General features: G+C 46.5%; 1 long non-coding RNA gene across 1 annotated transcript; it reads left to right on the top strand.

The window, feature by feature from the left end:
• Nucleotides 1-739: 739 nt before the first annotated feature.
• Nucleotides 740-4,610, top strand: LOC139167345 (uncharacterized). Its single transcript, XR_011559107.1, has 3 exons — nucleotides 740-1,458; nucleotides 1,617-1,708; nucleotides 4,122-4,610. It is a non-coding gene; the product is annotated as an uncharacterized lncRNA (long non-coding RNA).
• Nucleotides 4,611-10,945: the final 6,335 nt, after the last annotated feature.

Genomic DNA, 10,945 nt, shown 5'->3' with positions numbered 1-10,945 from the left:
GAAGCTTGAAAAAGCCGACGTTCTCTCAGCTCGCTCTACTGTGACGCAGCAACAAAAACAAAGATCGAAGAGCCAGAGAGGGAACAGGAACCAGGAAGTGGACGAGTCACGCCGTCCCGTTGAGTCCTCTTTAGAAAATTCCAGATCTAACCATTTAAAAGTTCATTCGGAGAATTGCATTTCCTCGCGGAACGTCAGATCTTCTTGGTGTTTCTTCTACGCTTTGAAGGATGTTATTAATGGCTTTCTTGGGTAAATAATATGACTTTCAAACAAACGCTCGCCGCCAGCCGGAAGGAGGAAGCTGTCAATTCCTCCCTCTTCCTTCCCTTGTCACTGCTTGTCAGATTTTTAACTCAAGTGACGCCAGCCCGTATTTGAGGAAAAAAAAGCTAAGTTCGTAAATCTCAGTCTCAGTCCAGCTCCGGTATGTTAATAGTCAACTCCTCTGCCCCGATCGCCGTTGCTAGCATTAGTTTAGTCACCTCCAGCTGGGAACACTCTAGGCCGCCATGTCGCTCCTAGCTTGCAGGCACTCAGTCGTGGGGGGAAAGATCCGCTCCGCCGATCGGGCTGCCGCCTCAAATCGTGCTAACGGTATCCCCTTAACGCCAGACCCTTTTTCGCAGAGTCTGGGATCCCCGTGAGATCAAAGAGAGCCTGAAAAACGGTGATGTTAGGAGGAGCTCGGCTCCACACCATCCGTTCTGTTCCTCAGTTGGCTCCGCCCCCCTGAATTTGGGCTTGTAAGTAGAACAAAAATATCTCTCCCCTCCCAGCTCTTATCTCGAGTTGCTCTTAAGTAGAGCAGCTCTTATGTCGGGGTTCCACTGTACTACTAGAGCTCCAGCGAGTCGTGGTTACCAACAAAGAAGTAACCAATCCAGAAGATCAAATTTTCAGCGCTCTCAATCTGCTGATCCACAACGCTCTCAATATCCTGCCCAGCCTAGAGGAAGAGGTTCCAGAGGCGGCAGACGCAGGAGTTCCAGTAACTACAGATCAGCTCAACGAGGTTCCGGAAGCGAATCACACTCTACAATCAATACCGTGATTGTAAAAAATGTTCCTGACTCAAATTGTGAGTACAGCACAAGACATTTATGGACTTTAGATAGCGGAGCAGCTTTTCACATTACTCACCAAAGAGAACTTTTTACTGAATTACATGAAACTGACATAAAGGAGGTGTATGCAGTCTCAAATCACGTATGCCAAGTCAAAGGAGAAGGAACTATCTACATAGATGAATTGGATCAGATGATTCCACGCGTTCTCTACATTCCAGATGCTGGAAGCAACATACTCAGCCTTCATCGCCTAAACAAAGACTTGGGCTACAAAGCTATGCTCCTGAACTATGACATCCACATCATTATAAATGTTACTGTTGTCGCATATGCCATTCCGATTGGTGGTGTTTTCTACCTGAAGCCAAATTTTCGTTCACTGGTAGATGTAAGTATGAGCATTCCAAACCATGAAAGCGCAGGCCTAGAGAGAAAACCTGCTGCTACTATAAAATCAGAGGCTCATAAAGCCAATGAATCCCAAGGTGTTCTGCATAATGTTGCAAATGCTAAACCTGTACTAACAAATAAACCTTTTCATTCCAGGTGCATTCACTGTTGGCATCGTCGTTTGGGCCATGCTTCATATGATGTCTTATCCAAGATGCCCGAATGCGTGAACGGTTTCAAAGTCGATAGTAATTGTCCCATTTACTTAGACTGTTTTGTTTGTAACAAATCTAAATCAAAAGCTGCACCCATTGCTAAGCATGCCCTTCGTTTGTCTTCATGCATTTTCGATTTGGTTCATACCGACATTGTCAGTCCATTTCGGCCTACTAGAGGTAACAATAAGTATTTCTTAACAATTGTTGATAGTTTTTCTGGATATGGTTTTGTGTATCTAATGAAAGGGAAATCAGAGACGTTTCAGATCTTTACAGACTTTGCTGCACAGGTCTTCATTCAATTCGGTGTCCGTATCAGAAGAATCCAAAGTGATCGTGGCGGAGAATTCATGTCTCAGCGATTCCAAAACTGGATGAGACGCAAAGGAATACGGCACCAAGCTTCAACCCCTTACACTCCGGCTCACAACGGGATTGTAGAACGAAGACAAGGTGTTTTACAGACTACGTATCGCTGTCTCCTAGAAGACGCTGATCTCGACAATTCCTACTGGGGCAAAGCACTAAGGTATGCAAACTACCTTGTTAATCGTACTTGGAGCAGTGTTTTAAAACAAACTCCGTATTACATGTTTTATGGGAAGAAACCCGACATTCAAAACCTTCACATTTTTGGCTCGTATGCCATGGTTAACATTCCACTGGCCCAGAGAAAGAAGGGCGGTCCAGTGGCAGAAAGACTGAGATTTATAGGTTTTGATGAAAGTTCCAAGTACTACAAATTTACTGACTCTAACTACAGAGCTGTTGTTTCCAATTCAGCTAAATTTGAGGAAGATACAAATTGGTTCAGAATACACAGTAATGATACTTCAGTTTATTTTCCTAAAGATGTTCAAGGTACAGCGCAACCTGATTCTCAGATAGCTGTTCCAGATGTTTCAGATGTTCTAGCTGTTTCAGATGTCCCAGCTGTTGCAGATGTTCCTGATGTACAGTCTTCACCAGTCGCAGATGATATTCCTAGCGATGTAAATGAAGATGGAAATGACCAAAATGAATGGACCACGGTTTTAAGACGTTCCAGGAGAACCACAAAAGGAGTTCCTCCTCAGAGATATCAAGCGCAAGTAGCTCAAAAATTGTTTCCTGTTATTTGCAACAATGTTTTACTTCCTCCTGATAATTTTTATCAAATAAGACATTTACCTGAACCTGAACAAGAAAAATGGTATGATGCCATGCAAGCTGAACTTGACAGTTTAAAGAAACTTAAGGTGTACAAACACGTTGACCCTCCAGAGGACAAGCAAGTTATTGGCACACGATGGGTCTACAGAATTAAGCAAAAGCCAAACGGTGAGCAACTATACAAAGCAAGATTAGTAGCACAGGGCTACTCTCAGATTTTTCCAGATGATTACACCGATACTTATTCACCTACTGTCAGAATTGAAAGTGTCAAAATCACCTTAACAACTGCCGCTGCCCTGAATTTAGAAGTTTTCCAGTTCGATGTTGAAACTGCCTATTTGAATGCTGATCTAGATGAAGAAATCCACGTGAAAGGCGCACCCGGATTCCAGGACCCGGAAGGACGTGTCTGGCGCCTGCAAAAGAGTTTGTACAGATTGAAACAATCTGGTTTAATGTGGCACAGATGTCTCATTGACAAGCTAAATTCAATGGGCTTTATTAAGTCCGACTCTGATGAATGTGTGTTTACAAAAGGGCAAGGTAATGTTTATGAAATTGTTCTTGTTTATGTTGATGATATTGTTTACATTGGTCCAAATCAATGTATGAGTGAGATTTTTGTAAAAGGTTTAGAAAAACACTTTACACTGAAAAGGTGATTACTTAGGAGTTCAGATTCAGAAAACTCAGAAGGGGTTTAGCCTCTCACAAGCGAACAAGATTGATCAACTTTTACAACATTGCAACATGGCTGATGCACGCCCATGTCGGTCTCCAATGCAGACAGACTTTTACAAGTTGACATACCAAAACAGTCTTTTGTTTAAGGAGCAAACACTTTATCGCTCAGTCATTGGGTCACTGTTATACATTAGCAGTTGGACAATACCCGACATTTCACTTAGTGTGAATTTGTTGTCACGACACGTAGGCAACGCAACTACATTTCATTGGACATGCATAAAGAGATTGCTCAGATACATGAAGCACACGAAGAACATGAAGTTGTTCCTGGAACCAGAACACAACAAGTATCCTGAATTGATTTGCTATGCAGATTCCGATTGGGTGAGTGACATTGAAACTCGTCAAAGTACTTCTGGTTTTATAATGTTTTTGAATGGTTGTGCAATTTATTGGAAAGTTAGAAAGCAGAAATTTATTTCTTGTTCCTCCACTGAGTCAGAATATGCTTGTGTCTCTGACTGTTGTAATGTTTTAACCAATATTTCTGCTCTCATTAATAGTATCTGGGCTGATCTAATGAAACCAATTGTTATTATAGAGGACAATACTTCAGTAAAATTCATTGCTGAAGCTGAATATGTGGGAGCCCGTTCACGGCACATCGACTTAAGATATAAGAATGCAAGAAAATATGTGCAACAAGGATTCGTGAAACTACAATATGTGCCTACAAATGAACAGATCGCTGACGTGCTGAATAATTCACTGCCAGCCGACCAACACGAATACCTCTCCGAGAAAATGTGCCTTATGTGAACCAATGTCCCTGATGATTGCCAAAGAAGGGGTGTCACGCTGGAAATTGCCAGCCACAGAGACATTCAGTAACTAAAGAGTTAATGTGTGCCTTCCCTCTTAATCACACCCATATTTACATCACATCCCACATAGTCATTTCTGCCTGCTTACGTAGCAGCACATTACTATTCTCCTCCTTGTTCTAATACACTATGTTTCTAAGCTGCTTTATAGAATGCCTCTCACGCCACAGTTACTTTCTCTTTTAAAATAAAGTATGTTTTGTTTTGATTCACTCTGCCTGAGTCTCCTCTTGTAAAATCCATCGCAACACATGACTCATATAGTTCATATATTTTACATCATTTCTTTTGAAAACAGACCATGAGATGAGAAAGATAAGATGGTACCTTCATTCCTCAGTTATTCTCCGTACTGAAGGAGCGGGTCCAGCAGTCACATGGGTTGCTCATGTCCAATCCGGTGGAACTGAGCCTAGTATTAAAAAAGCTTGCCGGATCCGCCCCTTCCCCAGAATTCGCTCAGTTCGCATATCCTGCGGTTGTATTGTGATAGCTCGTTCAACATTCGTTCAACATTCTAACACCTTCCCTTCGATCTTTTCCTTCAAAAATAGTAAGACTGTTTATCCTTATTGGTTTTACTTGCACTAATAGCGCCAGCCGTTTGCGGCTCGGTTTTTTTCCCTTGGAGAAGTTGCGGTTTCGTTTTCCCCCGGCGGTTTTGCCGTGTACGATCCCCGCGGCCGCTTGTGGATTCTTTTAATCCTTTGGCCTGGAGGTTCTAGTGCAAGTATTAATTGATTGCCTTATTGATTCTGTATTGCATATATATTAAAGGGCTTGAAAAAATACCTCCTGCGGAGTGAGACGGCTTTCTAGTCTCCTGGACTTAGTCGATCGCTTCCCCTTTAAGGCATATTCGGAGCGATTTTTCGGCGCGAAGGCCTTCGCGCCCTTTTTAAATCTAGGCCTCTCGTGTTGGCCTCCTGCCAGCCGCGTAGGCCTCAGTCCACCGCGTGGATCCCGGAGCGGGCCTTGGGGGTCCCAGGCTAAATTCTCCACCGGCTAAGCCTCCAACCAGAGTGCCTTGGTTTACTTAATTGAAAAGTTTAGGGAGGCTGGCCCCGCTGGATTTGGGGGCACGAACTCTGGGTTTGCCCAGATTGTCCTCACGTCTCAGCAGCTTCGAGGCCTCGAAGCAGGATCCATTCCTCTTGGGAAGTCCTTCAAATTCTTCTCCTTTTCTATTCAGTTATTGGCTCAGCCTTGTCTTCTGTTAATTTTCAGACTATGGCTTCCTTTCCCAAGAGAGGCACAACTAAAGGTCCCAGAGAGGCCAGGCCTACAGGCAATGAGATTACTAGTATCCCCCAGGCCTCTTCCTCCTCTTCTCCTGGGGCCCGCCCCTCGACTAAGGTCACCAGGGCCGAGAAGAGAAGGGACCTAGCCCTACAAAGAATCCATGACAAATCAGCAAAACGTTTAAAAGTGCAGGCCCAAGTACTCAGTAGTCAAGACCCCCCAGAGGCTTCTAGTATACCTCCTTCTGGGGTCCCTGTGTTATCTCTGGATGAGCCTAACCTAGACAGACCCCAACCTAACCTATGGGGCATAGGGCCAGAGGAACCAGATATTATTGAAGATTCCTCCCAGCCAGGATCCTCCCAGGCCTTTAGGGATTCTTCTGCCATTCCTGCTGATATTTCTAATTTACCTCCTGAGTTCCAATCTATTTTTGCTGTGTTGTCTAAGGCCATTGATGCCAAACTCTCTTCCATCAATGAGCTTCCCTTACCTCCTCCTCCTTCTCGTCCCTCCCGCCCCTTGGGTTCTTCCCCAGCGGTTAGGGCTCCTATTCAGGATGATTCAGATTCCTCTCAGGACGAATATGAGGATATGGAGGATGATGAGGACCCTTTCCAAGGGCTATCAGATGATGAGGAATCCCAAATAAAGGTTCCTTCTCCAATTACCATTTTCCCTTCTCAATTATTCAAATCTCTCCTCCTCAAAGCTAGGATTTCTACGGGATTAGCGGCCCAGGAGAAACAAGCCTCCACTTCCACTGATCCCCCGGAGGAGAATTTACCTTATTTCACTGAGGAACAGGAGGATAACGAGGTAATTCCTATGCCTAAATTGTTTAAAGATGCCTTACTCAAACAGTGGGATTTCCCAGCCTCTAGTCTTAATCCCTCCACTAAAGACAGGAAGTTGTACAAACTTTCCTCTTCCTATGAAGAGCTTCTATCCTTTCCCAAACCGGATGAACCTGTCAAGATCCTTCATTCGGCAGCGGCTGTGCCGGGAGAGGCGGAGGAAGTCCTCCGCCCAGAGGACAAGCGCATTGAACAAATGCTCAAAAGAGGATTCACAGCAGATTCCTGGGCCATTAAAAGTTCTGCAGCAGCCTCCTTTTTCTCCAGAGCCATGCTGCTGTGGCTTCGCCAACTTCAACAGCATATTCCTCCCGATGACTTGAGAGGTCAACAAGACTTCAACAAGGTCTTTGCAGCTGCCCAGTACGTGGCTGATGCCACCTTGCAATCTACCAGATTTTCTGCTAAGTCTATTGCAGCTTCTACAACGGCGAGGAGACTCCTATGGATTCGCCCTTGGCAAGCGGGAGTACGCCAGAAGTGGCAGTTATCCCAGGGACCCTTAAAGCGCGACCTTCTTTTCGGTGATCTTCTGGATCCACTCCTCACGGAAACCACGGATAAGAAGAAAGTTTTGGGTCCAACCACAAAAAAGGCTACCAAAACGCAGTCCTTTCGTCGCCCGGGGCGCCAGCAAGATCAAGCTGCTTCCTATCAGAGATCTCCAGGTCAGTATTCCCCCCGCTTTCGTTCCCAAAGTAGGAACTCCAGGGGTAGAGGTTTTCGCTTCCAAAGGGGAGCTTCTTCTAACAGGGCCTCAAAAAAACCTAGATGGTAATCTTTCCTCTATTCCCATAGGGGGTCGCCTAGCTCATTTCGCCTCAAATTGGCGTCTCACCTCCAAGGACCCCTGGGTCATTGACACTGTTCAAACTGGCCTTCTTTTAGAATTTATTTCTCCTCCCCCCAAACGTTTTATTTCCTGCCCTGCTCCCAGGTCCTCCTCAGATTGTAACCGTATGGAGGAGGCCATTTCTCATCTATTGTCCATCAGAGCCATTCAACCGGTTCCTTCCGGTCAGAAGGGCCTAGGTTTTTACTCCATTTTATTTATGGTTCCAAAATCCTCCGGAGGTTGGAGAGCTATTTTGGATTTAAAGAAACTAAACCTATTCATCAAATATAGGAAGTTTAAAATGCACTCCTTATCTTCTATTTTGGCCGCCATTCACTCCGGAGATTTCATGGTCTCCTTAGACCTCACTGAGGCCTACCTTCACATCCCTATAGCCAAATGCCACAGGAAGTTTTTACGTTTTTCCTTTCAAGGCAGGCATTTCCAGTATAGGGCGATGCCATTTGGCCTTTCCTCGGCCCCTCGGGTCTTTACAAAGCTCTTGGGGTCCCTGGCGGCCTATATCCGGGCGTCTCCCATTCACATTTTATGTTATCTTGATGATATTTTGATTCATGGGAACTCCCTAGAGAAAGTGAAAACAGACCTTTCTGTCACCATGTCAGTCCTTCAGGACCATGGTTTTTCCATCAACTTTGAAAAAAGTCACCTCCAACCTTCCACATCCATTTCTCACCTGGGTTCCATTATCAATTCAGAATCTTCCCAGGTTTTTCTCTCTCCCGAGAGAAAACTCAGTATAGGGGAGTTAATTTCTAACATTTTATCTAATTCTTCAGTATCCATAGTAACTCTGTCTTCCCTTTTGGGGAAGATGGTGTCATGCATAGGCATCATTCCCTGGGCTCGCCTTCATGCTAGGGAACTCCAGTGGCTCCTATTACCCTTTCAGAGATCGGGGCACAGCAACTCAAATCGGCGCATTGTCATCCCGCCAAGTGTTCGCAGATCCTTCAAGTGGTGGAAGTCTCCGGCCATGGACAAAGGATCCCCGTTCAGATGCCCGGATCAATTTGTCATCACCACAGATGCCAGTCTATCGGGATGGGGCGCCCACGCCCAGGGGATGATAGCCCAGGGCACGTGGTCCCCGGAGGAAGCTTCCAGGCCAATCAATTGGCTAGAGTTAAGAGCCGTTTCCCTGGCTCTGAAGCATTTCTCTCCTCGCATTCCCAACCGGCACGTTCTCATTCTCACCGACAACATTGCCACAAAAAGCCATATCTGCAGACAGGGGGGCACGAGATCCAAAGCTCTCATGAGGGAGGCCCTCAAGTTAGGCCTTTGGGCGGAAAAACATCTTCGGTCGCTCCTAGCCGACCACATCTCGGGGAGCCTCAACGTCCAGGCGGACTGGCTATCTCGAGCAACGATAGACCCAGGAGAGTGGAACCTCCATCAGGACCTGTTCCATCAAATCAGCCTCAGATTCGGCCTACCAGTCCTGGATCTCTTCGCGACCAATGCGAACGCCCAACTCCCTCGCTTCTTTTCCAGATTTCCATCCCCGGGAGCGGAAGCAATCAATGCCCTCCGGAGTCCATGGCCTCCAGGCCTACTCTACGCTTTTCCTCCAATTCCAATTCTCCCGGACGTGATTCACAAGGTTCTCACCGAGAGGGCCCGAGTAATCTTAATCGCCCCTCATTGGCCCCGCCGGCCCTGGTTCGCGGATCTCCAACAGCTGTCCGTCCAGGACCCTTGGCGACTCCCCGTTTCGGGGGATATGCTGCGGCAGGGGGCCTCATTCCATCCAGACCCGGAGTGGTTCCACCTCACCGCCTGGCTGTTATCAGGAGAGACTTAGAACTGCGTGGTCATGACCCCGATTCAGTGGAGGTCATTTTAAAGGCCAGAAGGGGCTCGACCAATCGAATCTACGACCACACGTGGTCCAAGTTTCACCAGTGGTGTCTACAGGAAGGTCTCTCCCCTCTGTGCATCCCCATACACAGAATTATTTCCTTCCTTATGCAAGGCTTCCATAAAGGACTTTCCACCAGCACCCTCCGGCGGCATCTGGCAGCCATTTCATCTGTCCTAGGGGGTCCCCGCAGACAGCCTCTTCGCTCCTTCCCTGAAGTTCAGGAATTCCTCAAGGGCATAGCCAACCTCAGACCCTCCAAGGTCCACAGGTATCCATCCTGGGATTTGCCACGGGTTCTCCATTCCCTCACGCAGGCACCATACGAACCCCTAAAATCGGCGTCCCTCAGGTACCTATCCTTTAAGGTAGCATTCCTGGTGGCTATTACCTCTGCCCGACGCATTTCGGAGCTGGCTGCCCTCTCAATCAGGCAGGACCTTTGCCAATTCCATCAGGACAAGGTAGTCTTGCGACTGGACCCCACCTTCTTACCCAAGGTCAGTTCCATGTTCCACAGATCTCAGGATATTGTCCTACCTTCCTTCTGCCTCCAACGAGACCATCCCTTGGCAATTAGATGGCACACCCTGGATCTCATCAGAGCGCTGAGAATCTATATCCAACGCACAGGACCCTTTCGAAGGTCAGAAGCACTTTTCATAGCCTATCATCCCAGAGTCAGGGGGGCCAAAGTGTCTTCAACAGTAATAGGCCGTTGGATCAGAGGGACTATATCTAAGGCCTATGAGTCGGCCTCCCTCTCAGTTCCAAGGAACATCACAGCGCATTCCACCAGGAGCGCAGCCACCTCGGCCGCTTGGGCGACTCAAGCCCCGTTGGAGGAGGTCTGCAAAGCAGCCACTTGGGCCTCGCCAAATTCCTTCATCAGGCACTACAAGATTGATTCTTACGCTTCAGCGGACGCTGCCTTCGGCAGAAGGGTACTCCAATCCGTTATCTCACACGATAGCAATCTAATCCCACCCTAGGGACCATCTATTGGGTATGTCCCATGTGACTGCTGGACCCGCTCCTTCAGTACGGAGAATAGGCGTTGATTGCTTACCTGAACGCCTCTTCTCGTACGGTGAGCGGGTACAGCAGTCACTTCCCGCCCTTGTATGTGTCTTTTTTACCTTTCTATAATTCTTTTTCCTCTAACAATAAGAGTTGAACACTACAGAGCTTCACAACTGAGCCTAGTCTATGGATTCGCGAATTCTGGGGAAGGGGCGGATCCGGCAAGCTTTTTTAATACTAGGCTCAGTTCCACCGGATTGGACATGAGCAACCCATGTGACTGCTGTACCCGCTCACCGTACGAGAAGAGGCGTTCAGGTAAGCAATCAACGCCTATTCTAGTGAATAAGCTCCATACAGTAAATATCAGGCTCCCGTCCCTTATTGGTAAATATTGTACTATTTTTTGATTAATAACTGTATTTTACATAGCATGTATACAAAGGACTAAATGTATGTTTTTCAAAGAGAAGTAACAATGTAGCTGAAAAATCAGACAGGTAACTGTCTTACAAAGCTTTTCTGTGCTTATATGTGAAATGTAAATGGACATGAAAATATTGTAATTAATAATATCTCTACATGGGGCTACCTTTGAAAAGTGTTCAGAAACTTCAAATCGTGCAGGATGCAGCTGCAAGAACAATCATGGGCTTCTCTAGGTATGCCCATGTTACACCAATACTCTGCAGTCTGCAT

This window comes from Erythrolamprus reginae, chromosome 4 (genome assembly GCF_031021105.1).
Source record: "Erythrolamprus reginae isolate rEryReg1 chromosome 4, rEryReg1.hap1, whole genome shotgun sequence".
NCBI lineage: Eukaryota > Metazoa > Chordata > Lepidosauria > Squamata > Dipsadidae > Erythrolamprus > Erythrolamprus reginae.
Note: the sequence above shows the minus strand (reverse complement) of the source record. Positions and strands in the feature narration are given on the sequence as shown.